This window comes from Etheostoma spectabile, unplaced genomic scaffold (assembly GCF_008692095.1).
Source record: "Etheostoma spectabile isolate EspeVRDwgs_2016 unplaced genomic scaffold, UIUC_Espe_1.0 scaffold00018898, whole genome shotgun sequence".
NCBI lineage: Eukaryota > Metazoa > Chordata > Actinopteri > Perciformes > Percidae > Etheostoma > Etheostoma spectabile.
Genome location: NW_022604551.1, coordinates 1 through 15,568, shown reverse-complemented (window position 1 = coordinate 15,568; position 15,568 = coordinate 1). Strand labels below are relative to the sequence as shown.

General features: G+C 38.0%; 4 non-coding genes across 4 annotated transcripts; 1 reads left to right on the top strand and 3 right to left on the bottom strand.

Moving 5' to 3' along the window:
- Window positions 1-297: 297 nt before the first annotated feature.
- trnas-uga (transfer RNA serine (anticodon UGA)) lies at window positions 298-379 on the bottom strand. Its single transcript has one exon. It is a non-coding gene; the product is annotated as a tRNA-Ser (tRNA).
- A 278-nt stretch (window positions 380-657) lies between these two features.
- On the top strand, window positions 658-740 carry trnal-cag (transfer RNA leucine (anticodon CAG)). Its single transcript has one exon. It is a non-coding gene; the product is annotated as a tRNA-Leu (tRNA).
- A 6,559-nt stretch (window positions 741-7,299) lies between these two features.
- Window positions 7,300-7,373, bottom strand: trnan-guu (transfer RNA asparagine (anticodon GUU)). The gene has a single exon. It is a non-coding gene; the product is annotated as a tRNA-Asn (tRNA).
- Window positions 7,374-9,688: 2,315 nt separating this feature from the next.
- Window positions 9,689-9,907, bottom strand: LOC116683125 (small nucleolar RNA U3). Its single transcript, XR_004330527.1, has one exon. It is a non-coding gene; the product is annotated as a small nucleolar RNA U3 (small nucleolar RNA).
- Between the last annotated feature and the right edge of the window lie 5,661 nt (window positions 9,908-15,568).

Below are 15,568 nucleotides of genomic sequence, written 5' to 3'. Positions count from 1 at the left end.
ATGTTCCCTTATTTGTGCGATATAACAGTGATCTAATGTTTTATCAAACCGGGTTTGGAGAGTAACCTTTCTGGTTACTTCTTGACGAATAAAGCAAGTAACGTCACTCAAAGAAAGTTACTGGCTGGGAACCAAAGCCATATCAACTGCAACACATCTGTGCATTGAGAATGAAAATAAATGCTCAGAGATGCATCAGCGGCTTCCAGTAACTATTTGATATTATAGTGTTATCCATGAAGGCACATCTGCCGTTTGTCATAATGAGATGTGTGACCACAATTAAAGAGCGCCTCTCGTTGCTGGCAGGATTCGAACCTGCGAGGGGAGACCCCAATGGATTTCAAGTCCATCGCCTTAACCACTCGGCCACAACAACCTGAAACATAGTGTAATACTGATTTGCACTAATATTTACACTGACTCACGAAAAAAACACGAGTAAAATTAAAAAACACTGCATAAACTTTGCTACCGTGTGTTTACCGTGACAGTGGTGGATCTTGATTCCCACCATAGGATTTGGACATAGGACAGTTGAGAAAACTTCCCTAGTTAACTATGACATGGATGACTGAGAACCTACTATATCGTGACATGTTTAATTTACTATATTATAATTTTTTAAACAGGTCCTACTGAAAATCTGCTGGATCAGTCAGGATGGCCGAGCGGTCCAAGGCGCTGCGTTCAGGTCGCAGCCTCCACTGGAGGTGTGGGTTCAAATCCCACTTCTGACAGCTACCGTTTTTCTGAGACATGGTATATTACTTATTGGCGAGACATAACAAGAAAAAACGGGCGGCTGTGGCTCAGTGGTAGAGTGGTTGCCTGCCAATTGGAAGGTTGGTGGTTCGATCCCTGCCCCTGCAGTCATTGTCAAAGTGTCCTTGGGCAAGACACTGAACCCCGAGTTGCCCCCGGTGCTGCGCATCGGAGTGTGAATGTGCGTGAATGTTTATCTGATGAGCAGGTGGCACCTTGTATGGCAGCCCCGGCCACAGTGTATGAATGTGTGTGAATGGTGAATGTTACCTGTAGATGTAAAAGCGCTTTGAGCAGTTGTTAAGACTGGAAAAGCGCTATATAAATACAGCACATTTACATTTACATTTAAAAACTGAATTACAGGTTTTGGTATTCGGTGAAAAGGTTTAATTGTTTTCTCGAGAAAACAATTTGATGACAAGAACAGCTTTCACAATGAACAGAGTTACAGAGTGACCACTTTAGAATACTGTTTCTGTCAGGCTCCACGTCATCTATTCTTCAAGGAAATGGTGTGGAGTCATAACAAGCCCAGTTGTCTCCCATAAAGGAGAAACACACAGATGACAAATACAGAAGTCATATACTCTGAGAGGCATTGGAGATCTTATTATGAATAATTAATATGAAAATCATTGGTTAAATGGGATTTTCCCATTATATAATATAAGATGTTCTGGTACATTTTGTTACAACCCAGCTCTACAAACGTGTCAGAAGCAGAATTGATTATGTTAGAAACACATCCTGTCCCTGGTTGCAGTCCCACTTTTACGTCCACTGTTCTTTTGCTCTGCAATTCCTAAACTGAGGGTCATAAACTTTCAGTCACATTCCAACTGAAAGATAACAAATAAGCACACAAACACATCACATCACTGTGACCTGGGGACCCCACCCTTTGTGGATAAGACTAGGGGTCCAAGAGCCAAAGAGCCAGACAAATTTGGGGGAGAGCTGTTAGCTTGACTCTGTATTTGTCTCAGGATATCTTATGTAATAAAAAGGATTCACACATCAACATCTGAGATTTTGACTACTAATTGACTGAACCCTGAGAATGGAGCAGGATTTAGCTTCAACACTAGGAGAAGCAAGTACTTAATGTGAATGTACTGTGCTTAAAAGGAAAAGTGAGTTGATTAGATCTTATTTTGTTAATGCCAATTGAATTGTTCTTGTATCTCAAAGGCTTATTTCAAAGTTGCACTTTGTTCCAACCATAGACTGTATATAGATTAATGGACAGAGCATCCGGTTCGGCAAAGTGCTGCAACTGCGGAAGTAATTTAAACCTGCATTCTATCTGAAATCCTGCAGAGGGCAACACGCGTGGATGCAAAGGAGGTTGGTTTCTATAGACGTCTATGGAAAAATTACCCACTTCTCACTTGATTTATTATCTCAGTAAACATCTTCATATTGAGTTTTTGGTCCCGATCGCTAGTGTTATGCTTTTGATCCTTGAGGCTTTTAATCCTATGATGCTTTAATCCTTTGATGCTTTTGATTTTTTGATTTTGATGTTTTGATCCTATGATCCTTTTGATCCTATGATATATTTGATCCTTTGATGCTTTTGATCCTTTGATGCTTTTAATCCTATGATGCTTTTGATTTTTTGATGCTTTTGATCCTATGATGTTTTTGATCCTATGATGCTTTTGATCCTATGATGCATTGATCCTTTGATGCATTTGATCCTTTGATGCATTTGATCCTTTGATGCTTTTGATCCTTTTATGCTTTTAATCCTATGATGCTTTTGATTTTTGATGCTTTTGATCCTATGATGTTTTTGATCCTATTATGCTTTTGATCCTATGATGCATTTGATCCTTTGATGCTTTTGATCCTTTGATACGTTTGATCCTGTGATGCTTTTGATCCTTTAATGCTTTTGATCCTATGATGCTTTTGATCCTATGATGCTTTTGATTTTATGATGCTTTTGACCCTATGATGCTTTTGATCCTATAATGCTTTAGATCCTATGACGATTTTGATCCTATGATGCTTTTGATCCTAAGATGCTTTTGATCCCAATATTTTTCTTTCTGTGTTTCTTTATTTCATAACAGGATTATAACCGCTGTAAGTCATCTTATGCTTTGTGTGTGGGCTTAATGGAATCATGAGACTTTGAGCTTTCTAATGATGTGCTGCACATCTGAACAGGTTATTCCTATGATGCTTTTGATCCTATGGTGCTTTTGTTCTTTTGATGCTTTTGATCCTATGATGCCTTTAATGCTTTTGATCCCAATATGCTTTTAATCCTATGATGCTTTTGATTTTTTGAAGCTTTTGATCCTATGATGTTTTTGGATCCTATGATGCTTTGGATCCTATGATGCATTTGATCCTTTGATGCTTTTGATCCATTGATTCGTTTGATCCTATGATGCTTTTAATCCTATGATGCTTTTGATTTTTTTGATGCTTTTGATCCTATGATGTTTTTGATCCTATGATGCTTTTGATCCTTTGATGCTTTTGATCCTTTGATGCTTTTGATCCTTTGATACTTTTGATCCTATGATGCTTTTGATCCTATGATGCTTTTGATCCAATGATGCTTTTAATCCTATGATGCTTTTGATCCTTTGATTCTTTAGATCCTTTGAAGCTTTTGATCCAATGATGCTTTTAATCCCATGATGCTTTTGAGCCTTTGATGCTTTAGATCCTATGATGCTTTTGATCCTTTGACGCTTTTGATCGTATGACGCTTTTGATCCTATAATGCTTTAGATCCTATGATGCTTTTGATCCTTTGATGCTTTTGATCGTATGATGCTTTTGATCCTATAATGCTTTAGATCCTATGATGCTTTTGATCCTTTGATGCTTTTGATCCCATGATGCTTTTGATCCTTTGATGCTTTTGATCCCATGATGCTTTTGATCCAAATATTTTTCTTTCTGCGTTTCTTTATTTTAACAGGATTATAACCGCTGTAAGTCATCTTATGCTTTCTGTGTGGACTTAACATGTTGGGAGTATAGCTCCCGGCACCGGGACGTATCCTCGCCATTTTTTGGAAGTGCTGACTTCCTTCATAAATTGTAAGCATTAAACAGTCATAAACACGCTCATGCCATACATCATTTGAAAGCTTAAAGTCTCATAAATCTATCCAGCCCACACACAAAGCAATAAGGTGACTCACAACGGTTATAATCATGTTCTGAAGTAAAGAAAGACAGAAAGATTTGAGTCTAAATCGAGTGTGCTTTCCTACCTGTCTCCTTGTGTCTTTAATCACAGCGGTGAAAGATCGCCAAAGACTTTGTTTTCCTACATCGCCAACACTCCAAGCTATTAGAATATCCAAGCCTTGTAATCCATAATTATCTGGTCCCCTCACAATCTTGTAGTTTCTGGCCAAGTTTCGACGTAGAGAAATCTAGATAGTGCATCAATTCTCGGTTTTGATTGTGTGTATCTTTTTCCCTCTGCGCGCTACAACCTCACGCCGCACACCGCCAGACTCTGTGGCTTCTGCAGATTCCACTGAACTTTGGTCCCAGCCAATAGCTTCAGTATTTCTCAAGATACTCCCAAGCTAAGCCAATGAAATCTCTCAGTCCCCATTGGGCCCACGTGGGAAAAACTGACAGCATATCCCACCAGTTAGAGAAAGAGGTCATAAAACTGGCATTCCTGTGTAGCCAATAAGAAGACGAGTTGATTGATATCAAACATGGCCAGAAAAAACTATCCCTGTGATGGCTCCAGCCCTTTCAAAGCAAACTAAGACCTTCTTATGGCATTTCACCATTTCATCAAATTATGATTACTTATTCCTATAAATCTATGTATGTACTTCTTTTAGGTATATGTGTGAGTGATGTGGATGTGTTTTTGTATTTCAGAAGTTTTGTATTTAGCACTTTTTTAGAAATAAGAAATAAGACAAATGCACAGACATATCTGTAGAAATACATTCATGTAAAATCCATTTTATAAGTCATTTTTTTCTGGATATTTCTGTTCTAAGTTGAGACATGTGGCTAGGGTACTATTTTAGTATATAGCCCATGTAATATGCTTACAGTAGTGCTTTTTTTAATTTTCAGATGATTTACTTGGACGGAAATAGAAATTCTGGGTTCTAACCTCTGTAGCTCTCGGTTTCTGCATATACATATCAACTTTCTTTTATATCAATGCATATACACATCAACTTTCTTTTTCATTAATGCATGTACATTCAACTTTCTTTTCGATTATGCATAAACACATCAACTTTCTTTGATATTAATGCATTCAACATCAACTTTCTTTTTGATTTATCATCAATTCAGATTCATCATCACTATTCATTATTTATCATTAATTTATTATGACATCAACTTTCTTTTAGATTAATGCATATACACATCAACTTTCTTTGAATTAATGCATGTACACATCAACTTTCTTTTTGATTTATGCATAAACACATCAACTTTCTTTTAGATTTATGCATGTACACATCAACTTTCTTTTTGATTTATCATCACCATTCATTATGTCATCATCACTATTCATTATGACTTCACCTTTTTTATAGATTAATGCATATACACAATTAATTTATTTTTATTAATGCTTATACACATACTTTCTTTTAGATTAATGAATATACACATCAACTGTCTTCATAATAAATATACACATCAACTTTCTTTTAGATTAACGCATATACGCATTAACTTTCTTTTCATTATATCATCACCATTCATTATTGATCATCAGTATTCATTATGTCATCATCACAATTCCTTATGACATCAACTTTCTTTTATATTAATGCATATACACATCAATTTTGTTTTGAGTAATGCATGTACGCATACACTTTCTTTTCATTAATGCACATAAACATCAATTCTTTTAGATGAATGCATATATACACATCAACTTTTTTTTTGATTATGCATACACATCAACTTTCTTTTCATTAATATATATACACATCAACTTTCTTTTGATTCATGCATATACACATCAACTTTCTTTTGATTAATTCATAAACACATCAACTTTCTTTTTAATAACCGCATATATACATCAACTTTCTTTTGATTAATGGATACACATTCAATTTCATCATCAAATATTATACATCAACTTTCTTTTAGATTAATGCATATACACATCAACTTTCTTTTTGATTAATGCATATACACATCAACTTTCTTTATAATAAATGCATATACACATCAACTTTTTTTTTGATTAATGCATGTACACATCAGCTTTTGTTTTGATTAATGCACATACACATAAACTTTGTTTTTAATAAATGCATATACACATCAACTTTCTTTTAGATTAACGCATATACACATCAACTTTCTTTTAGATTAACGCATATACGCATCAACTTTCTTTTTCATTAATGCACATAAACATCAACTTTATTTTTCATTAATGCATATACACATCAACTTTCTTTTAGATTTCTGCATACACGCGTCAAGGTTTTTTTTAGATTTCTGCATATACACATCAACTTTCTTTTTCAATAATGTATTTACACATCAACTTTCTTTTTGATTTATGCATATGCACATTCATTATGTCATCATTACTATTCATTATCTGATCATCACAATTCATTATGACATCAACTTTCTGTTAGTTTTATGCATACACACATCAACTTTCTTTATAATAAATGCATATACACATCAACTTTTTTTGATTAATGCATATACACATCAACTTTTGTTTTCATTAATAAACATACATATAAACTTTGTTTTTGATTTATGCATATACTCAACAACTTTCTTTTATATTAATGCATATACACATCAACTTTCTTTTAGATTAATGCATATACAAATCATCTTTCTTTTTGATTTATCTTCACCATTCATTATGTCATCATCACTATTCATTATGACATCAACTTTTTTTAATAAATGCATATACACATCTAATTTCTTTTTTATTAATGCTTATACACATCAACTTTCTTTTAGATTAATGAATATACACATCAACTGTCATTTTCATTAATAAATATACACATTAACTTTCTTTTTGAATTATGCATAAACACATCAATTTTCTTTTAGATTTATGCATATACACATCAACTTTCTTTAAAAAAAATGTATATACACATCAACTTTCTTTTTGATTCATCATCACCATTCATTATGTGATCATCACTATTCATTATGTCATCATCACAATTCATTATGACATCAACTTTCTTTTATATTAATGCATATACAAATCAACATTTGTTTTAGATTAATGCATATACACAAACTTTTTGCGTATACACATCAACTTTCATTTTCATTAATACATATACACATCAACTTTCTTTTTGATTTATGCATATACACATCAACTTTCATTTTCATTATATCATCATCGTTCATTATGACATCAACTTCGTTTTAGATTAATGGACAAACACATCAACATTCTATTATATTAATACATATACACATAAACTTTCTTTTTTGATTAACGCAAATACTAGAAGAAGATATAAATAATAGAAGAAATTAAGCAACAACCGTCCCTGGGTGGACTTGAACCACCATCCTTTTGGTCAACAGCCAACTGCGCTGACCTATTGCGCCACAGAGACTGAGCCTCTGATATTTTATTGTTTGCCTATTGTTTTATTATTTTGTTTTTGATATATTTATATTAGAAGGGAGACGTTCAGAGAAGATATGGAGAAGGACTTTCGGTCAGCACCAAGGTGCTTCTGGAAAGCTGTTCGCCACCTCAGGAGAGGGAAGCGAGGAATCATCCAAGCTGTGTACAGTAAGGATGGGATGTGGTTGACCTCAACTGAGGAGGTAATAGAGCGGTGTAAGGAGCACTTTGAGGAACTCCTAAATCCAGCTGAAACGTCCTCTGTGGTAGAGGCAGAGGTGGAGGATGATGGGGGATTGTCGTCAATTTCCCTGGTGGAGGTTAATGAGGTAAGCCTAACCTTTTTCAAGTAACATTGTCCACCATGGACAAGACAAATACTTCAAGATTGGCAATAACTAGAAATGATCAATCTACACATTTGTGAATATTTTTTCTGTGACTTCACGTTCAGAATACTGGTGTGTGAATATTTTCTACAAGTGCAAATTACAAATTTAGATTTTTTTTTACAAGCTCTCGTGTGTTTTTTCATTGTGTGACATCAAATTAAGATCACACGTGTGTGATTATTTTTGCAAGTGCAAATTTTATTTTACAAGTGCAAGTTTAAACATATAAGTTCAGATTTTTTTGTTCTGCAAGCTCTCACCTTTTGCCCCATATTTCCCTTCATATGAGTCAGAGCCAGCAGCACTAAGGAAGAGCAGCCTCTCCTACGGCGAGTGGTGGCGACCCACGGGGAAACTTTGGTTTCCCAGTCAGTTCCAGTAGTACAGGTGAGAAAGTGGTGGATAAAACGAGGACTGTGGGTCGGCGTAGTTGGTACGTGAGTGGAAATACATCCAACATGCTAACGCATATCCAACGCCATCACCCAGACATGCCAATCACTGGAACGAGACAAAAAAACTGTCCAACGTCTCCTCCCTACAGTGGTTAACAAGCCTTTAGATCCAAATACAAATAGGGCCAAAAAAAATCACTGAATCAATCAGGATTTCCACGTCACCTTCAACGCCCCGTATCCACTCGTAGAGTAACCAGGCTTCAAGTATTTGCTGTATGTACTCAAACCTCGTTACAACACGCCATCCCGTCCACCGGGACTTCAGTGTACCGTTCCAACCCTTTAATACATGTCAATCAAGCTGAGCTTGTAAAGGCCATACAGTCTGATTAGTTAAGTGGAAACACCTGTGGGAGTGGAACATGGATGTGTAGAGATGGGCTTTCAAACAATGCACATTTTTGACATGTCAAAGTAGGAAAAGCAAAGGTAGAAATAAAGAGGAGTTATGGCTTAACTCAGTTTACATTTTTATACAGGACATAAGGCATGACAAAGTCAAGAAAGTAGATGTAACTGTCAAGCGTTTCTTTAGGCTGTGAGGTGTCCACACTTGAAGGACCAGACTTTGGATTTTACTCAAGGTATATTTTAATTCTGACCAGTTCATCAGGTACCAGGCCGGTATAGCAGAAGGTAAAAAACCTTTATACACAAAAGAAATGAAAACAATTAAATAGGTATTTTAACCAATGTGGATAAAGTGTTTAACCTATGAGTACATAAGTAGTTGCATATAAGTACATAAGTAGTTGCATATCAGAAGTTGAAGTAATAATAGTGATAACATAAAGTAATAATTCAATCTACACAGCTCTATAAAGAAGAAGAATACACCAATATCGGGTGCAGTATTAACTAACAAACAGAGCATGTCTTAACTAACAAATGTACAGTAGTAAACCTAGTTCCTTTTTCCTTTACCTATACAAAAAGGTACTTAGATTTGACACAGTGATAACCTTTTCACCCACAACAATACCCTAATCTATCAAACACCAAACATAAACAACCAAATAAGAGTCCATGTAAGCTTACCGATAGCCCGTCACAACCGAAATCCCATATCCTCACAGTGTCTGCTTCTGCCGTCTTAGTCCAATGCACACCAGTCAAATGACTGATGCGCGTATTTGTAACACGTCTGATTGCCTGATTCAATCCACCTGGTCGATCGGGCGCGCGCAGTCACGTGCGGGCCCTCGAACAGGACGCGCACAGGAGCCATCTGCGGAGCGGCGTGCAGAGGAGACAGCGAGCAGGTGAAGGAAATGGATCGCCGACGGGAGACAGCCACACCCCCGCCAGATCAGCGAGACAGTAACCCTTTCAAGTAACCTAGTTCACCATGGACTAAACATACTTCAAGACTGACTATAACTTTAGTTAATTAGAAAGCTTACCATGTTTTATCACCTTCATTCATTTTAGTTTTCCATATATCTGCTACTACCACTCTGATCATATTCCCTTCCTCAATGCACCATAAAGAAGCAAAGAACAATCATCAATGACAGAGAGCATATGAAGTGAATCATTACCCTCTGTCAGCTTCATGCTCAGAAAGAAATATCATGACTCATCATCATCGTGGTTAGCGAGACCAAACACTTTAGAAACACATTCCTCAAGTCAGAAACTCTAGAAATGATCCCTGAAAGTATAGTCTTGGTTAGACTGGGGGGGGGAACTGCATCTCATTCACTGCAGAGTGATTGTCACTCAGGGTTCAGAGGGACAGAAGCTAATCGTTACGTGCTCCAGATGACTCTGAGGTGAGAAAATCCATTTAGATCTTTAAGAAGACCGATATGTAGATTGAATTAGATTTTCAGTCACTGTTGTCTCAATACTTCAGTGTCAGCCTACTTATTCTCTCCAATAAATGCTCCAGTCCTTTCTTTGTATTAATTGGTCTCAGAATGTTGCAGGTTAACCACCACTGTTGATTATTGGGTACAAAAAGCACTCAAGATATGTATATATATCATTTTTTTAAATGTCTCCAAATAATGTTAAAAGTTAGTTTTTGGTAATTTTTAGTATTCGCTGGTTTATTAAGTCAATTCGGCGATGACGTCACACTGGGGAGCGAAGTCTCAGCCTGGCACTAGAACTACGGCGACTGACTGGGATGAGGAAGAGGAGGAAAAGCCAGCAGCCAAATAATTATGAACCTGCCAGATCTGAGAGGTGTAATGGGAAAATTACATTTAACCAATGATTTTCATATTAATTATTCATAATAAGATCTCCAATGCCTCTTAGAGTATATGACTTCTGTATCTGTCATCTGTGTGTCTTCTCCTTGATGGGAGACAACTGGGTTTGTTATGACTCCACACCATTTCCTTGAAGAATAGATGACGTGGAGCCTGACAGAAGCAGTTACCTAGAACGGTGTTCATTAGGGATGAGCGAGTACAGCATTATCTGTATCTGTATCTGTTTACCACATGAATTATCTGTATCCGGATCCGTACTCGGACTGGGCGGGGCCTAACCGGAAGGGGTCAGATTTAACCCGGAAGTGGGTCGGGTTCTCTTGAAATGGGCGGGGCTTTAACCGGTATGTTATTTAAGCATGCAATTGATATAAGTTGATCAAAATTGTTATATTTATTGCTGATTTGAAAACTATTTACATGACAGCTTCGAGCTTCAGATCAATGGTGTTGTCATGGTAACAAACAAACTATATACAGAACGTTTTGCAACAATTAATACAACACATGCGGTTGCAATTATGAAGTAAAATGTACTGAACAAGAGTTTTCATACTCAGTATAACTTTCTTTTTTTAACTTTTAATTTTTTTATGATCAGTGTGATTTTTTTTGTTTTTGGTTCTTTTTTATTTTTTTTATTTCCACACCAGGTGTGTGTGTGTGTGTGTGTGTGTGTGTGTGTGTGTGAGTAAGAGAGAGAAAAACAGAGAGAGAGAGAGAGAAAGACAGATAAGTGGCGGGCGGGGGGGGGGCAGCTGACAGTAAAAAAAAACAAATCTCCGATGGCAGAGACGCAACAGGAGTCGCATTTAAACCAAGCAGCATGTCTGAAACCCACGTTCACCAGAAATCTACTGGTTACTATGTAAGGACTACAACCCGAAGTTAAAAACAAACCTGAAGCTGAAGAAACCCTAAACGTTAACGGAACAGATCCGCAGACCCGACTGCCTGACGGAGCAGAGAGAGAGAGAGAGAGAGAGAGAGAGAGAGAGAGAGACAGATGTTCTCCATGTTCTGTGTGTGTGTGATTGATCCGAGCGGTTTGTAGGCGGGGGGGGGCGCTGTGATTATCACAGAACGCTGCGCGGCCAGTTGAGGAGTTTTATTCAATCCGAGTACGGATATTGACTCATATTACTCGGATAATACTTGTACTCGGCAAAAGTGCTTTATCCGTACCGGATACTCGTTTCAGCCGAGTACTCGGCTCATCCCTACCAACTGGTCAAGGAACAGCAAGAGACTTGGTATTTAAGACTACAAACTGACTATGTGACAGATGTGTAAGCTGTCATGTCCTGCCTTCTGAAGCTCTAGCCAGGAGTCATTCCTCGCCTATAACATGCTTTTATCCAGATGTTTTTAAAAACTTTTTCACGTTGAGAATAAGAAGTGTATGTTTTAACAAATCTCATTTCAGTTGTGCAGGAGCGGGAACCAGTGAGTCCAGTGCGTGGGCTGGCTTTTGGCGAGCCTTCAACTGTTTACATAAAAGGAAGTCTAAGTTGCCCATACTTGACACTCACCCTCCTCCTGATGCAACTTGAGACGTGTTGTTCATGTCCAGGAGTTGTGCACATTGCTCGACAATATTCCCATTTAGGGTCAGGATTTCTCCTCCCATGCTGAACACAGCCTGAGCCAAGGACCGCTTTCCCTTCATGAGTAGTCCAACGTGTTTGCTGGGACTTCCTCGAGGCCTAAGCTGGTAGAAAAATCTCCCCGTCAGGGAATCAAACCCCAATGTTCAGCGTGACAGGCGGAGATACTGTCCATTATACTAACGAGGAAAGCCCAACCTCTATTTTTGGCACATCAATCCACAGGTGGCACTATTCCAGCATTCATGACACAATGAATACATGTAAATATATTCAGGTTTACTATATATTTGCTGTCACTCAAATCCATGACAAAGCATCTGTGACTGAATTCAGTTTAAAATCTCTATGTGTCAAAAATGAACATGTCTAACAGCATTTTACAAGTTTACAATAAAATATGAATGGTGCATTTCCCCAAGAACATGCCAAAAAATCATTTTTCATCAGTTACTGTAGTGTAGTGGTTCGCCTCACACGCGAAAGGTCGCCTGTTTGAAACAGGGTGGAAAAACATTTCTTTATTCATGTTGACTTCGCACATTTAAACTCTGCTGAGTTGAACTCTAAATAACCTACACGGAAAAATATTCCCAACGTGAAATCATGGCCAGGCCTACCAAAGTTTCCATAGTGCAGTAGTCATCACATTCAGGAATTCAGGAATATCCTGTCTAAAATTGATGCAGAAAAACTAGTCCATGCATTTGTTACTTTAAGCTGGATTACTGCAATTCTTTATTGTCAGGCTGCTCGAAAAAGTCCATAAAGACTCTTCAGCTGATCCAGAATGCTGCAACACGTGTTCTGACAGGAACCAGGAAAAGAGATCACATCTCTCCTGTTTTAGCTTCTCTGCACTGGCTTCCTGTAAAATCCAGAATAGAATTTAAAATCCTTCTTCTCACCTACAAAGCTCTTCATGTTCAGGCACCATCTTATCTTAAAGAGCTCAGAGTACCTTATTACTCCACCAGAGAACTGCGCTCCCAGAATGCAGGGTTATTTGTGGTTCCTAAAGTCTTCAAAAGTAGAATGGGAGCCAGAACGTTGAGCTATTAAACTCCTCTCCTGTGGATCCAGGTTCCAGTTTGGTTCAGGAGGCAGACCTGATCCCCACTATTACTTTCTAAAAAATGCATATATTTTGCTATGGTTAGGCCTCATATCCAAACTACTTTGGCAGATGTAGTAGTGTCGATGTAGCCTTGGTAAATAATTAGCAGCTGGTAGATAAATCTCTACTTTTCGGAATTATTTCTTTTTGCTGAGACTTGTGAAAACATAATGTGGCCATGCTGACTGATCGTTTTCAGTGGTACAATTTAGACCCAATCAAGCATTGGTGATTCAGTGCTAAGATTCAGGAGACCCTGCTCTGATTCCTGACCAATACAGCTTTGCTTTACTACTATTCGGAATTAGTCCTTGCACAAAAAGGGCATGTTTGTGTGAAGGCAAACAGCTAATTTCTGGTGATGTTAACCTTCAGATTTCAGTCATGCATGTTAGCTCCATTTTGGTTGTTGGTGCACTAGGCAGCACAAGACACTGATCCGTGTTTGATAGAAAATGGATAAAATTACCTTTTTGTTGACACTTGTGAAATCATAATGTGGCCATGCAGACTGATTTTTTCCAGTGGTGCAATTTAAAGCAGTAAAGCATTGGTGGTTCAGTGGTAGAATTCTCGCCGCCACGCGGGAGACCGGGTCCGATACCCGGTAATTCAATTTTCCTTTACTAATATTCGGGATTAGCCCTTGCACGAAACGGGCATATTTGTGTTAACCATGACACGCGGGACAACAATGGGACGGTTGGGTTTAGGAAGCAATAACTGCACTTCTTTTTCCCACAGCCCTCTTTTTCAGAAGTGTGGGTAGCTCAGTCGGTAGAGCATCAGACTTTTAATCTGAGGGTCCAGGGTTCAAGTCCCTGTTCAGGCGTGCAGTTGCACATTTTGCTTGATGCCATGATAAATTGTACACTTTGGCATCCTTAACACTTTCAGACACTGTTGTATCATGTAAGTAACATGCACAAGTCTTTAAAAAGAAATGTGACTGTTTTTTATGCAGGTTTGCATCATAACATGCGGGTGCTATCTCTAAATGAACAATGGCAACCTACATCCATCTTGATGGCACCCAAATCTCTGTGCTGATCTCCCTGCTTGGATGGCAAGTCATCTGGTGGATTTTTTCCGTCAAGAGGAGCGGATCAAGAGGGAAAGTTGTTTTATTGTACCAACTAGCAGTAAAGTTTATTTGTCTGGAGCCATAAAATTGCATTAGGTTATCAACGTTTTCAGCGAAAAAGAAAACCACAGCTCAAGTCCCTGGTAAGGCGACAGCTTGATTGTGTGATATGTATGAAGTGCTCGCTATCATCATCTGTCATGCAGGTTTGCAGGATGTTCACAGTCTGATAGTCGCCATGATGAGTTGTGACTTTGAGCTTTTAATTACCTTTTTGGCCAATTTTCAACCAGTTTGTGCAATAACATTTGGTGTTGCATTGTGCAAATTATGGTCAACCCTCCTGCTGTCCAGAAGACTGTGATCATGGCAACAGCTCGATGGTCTTCATTTACTTGCACTTTAATCTGTAGTTCAGCAGATGGTTTTTTCCACAGTCACTTGCTTTGAAGCCTGGGTAGCTCAGTTGGTAGAGCAACTAGATCAGACTTTTAATCTGAGGGTCCAGGGTTCAAGTCCCTGTTCAGGTGTAGAGTTGCATATTCTGCTAGATGAGTTGTCCCTTTGACATGCTTGTACGGACATGACAAATTCAGACACTATCATATCATGTGTGTTCCATGCGGAAGTCTTTAAAAGAATTGTGGCTGTTTTTCAAGCGGTTGTATCATAACAATGTTGCTGGTAAGTCTAAATGAACAATGGGCCACCTACATCCATCTTGCTAGCACCCAAATCTCTGTACTCATCTCCCTGCTTGGATAGTATGTCCAAGACATACCATTTAGGTCTATAAACCTTTCATTGGTTTGTTACCACTCTTAAATAATTCTTTTCATTGTATCAATCTCAGAAATAACCAAAGAATGACAAATTTCATTCATGGGCTTGTGTTTCAACCACCTGTCACTGTATTCTTAGCAGCAGTAGTTGTTTTTGCCCCATGTGAGGGTTGAACTCACAACCTTCAGATATGAGACTGACGCGCTGTCTACTGCTCCAACGAGGCTATGAAAGGTATTGCAATGGTTTGCAAAATTTCAGAAAAACTAACAATTTGTTCGTCAATCTTAATAAAAACAATGTATGTGGAGACCTATGTTCTCACACAAAGGCTAAATCAACACTAGATGCTTTTTAATGACCCCATGAAAGGGGAGACAAAAGACTGTGTGCAAGGTTGTGTAAAGGGATTGTGGGTTCAAGTCCCATCTGAGATGAATTTCAGCAGTTTGGCACAATGGAAGTGTCATGAGCCTCTGACCCAGAGGTTGATGGATTGAAACCATCCTCTGCTA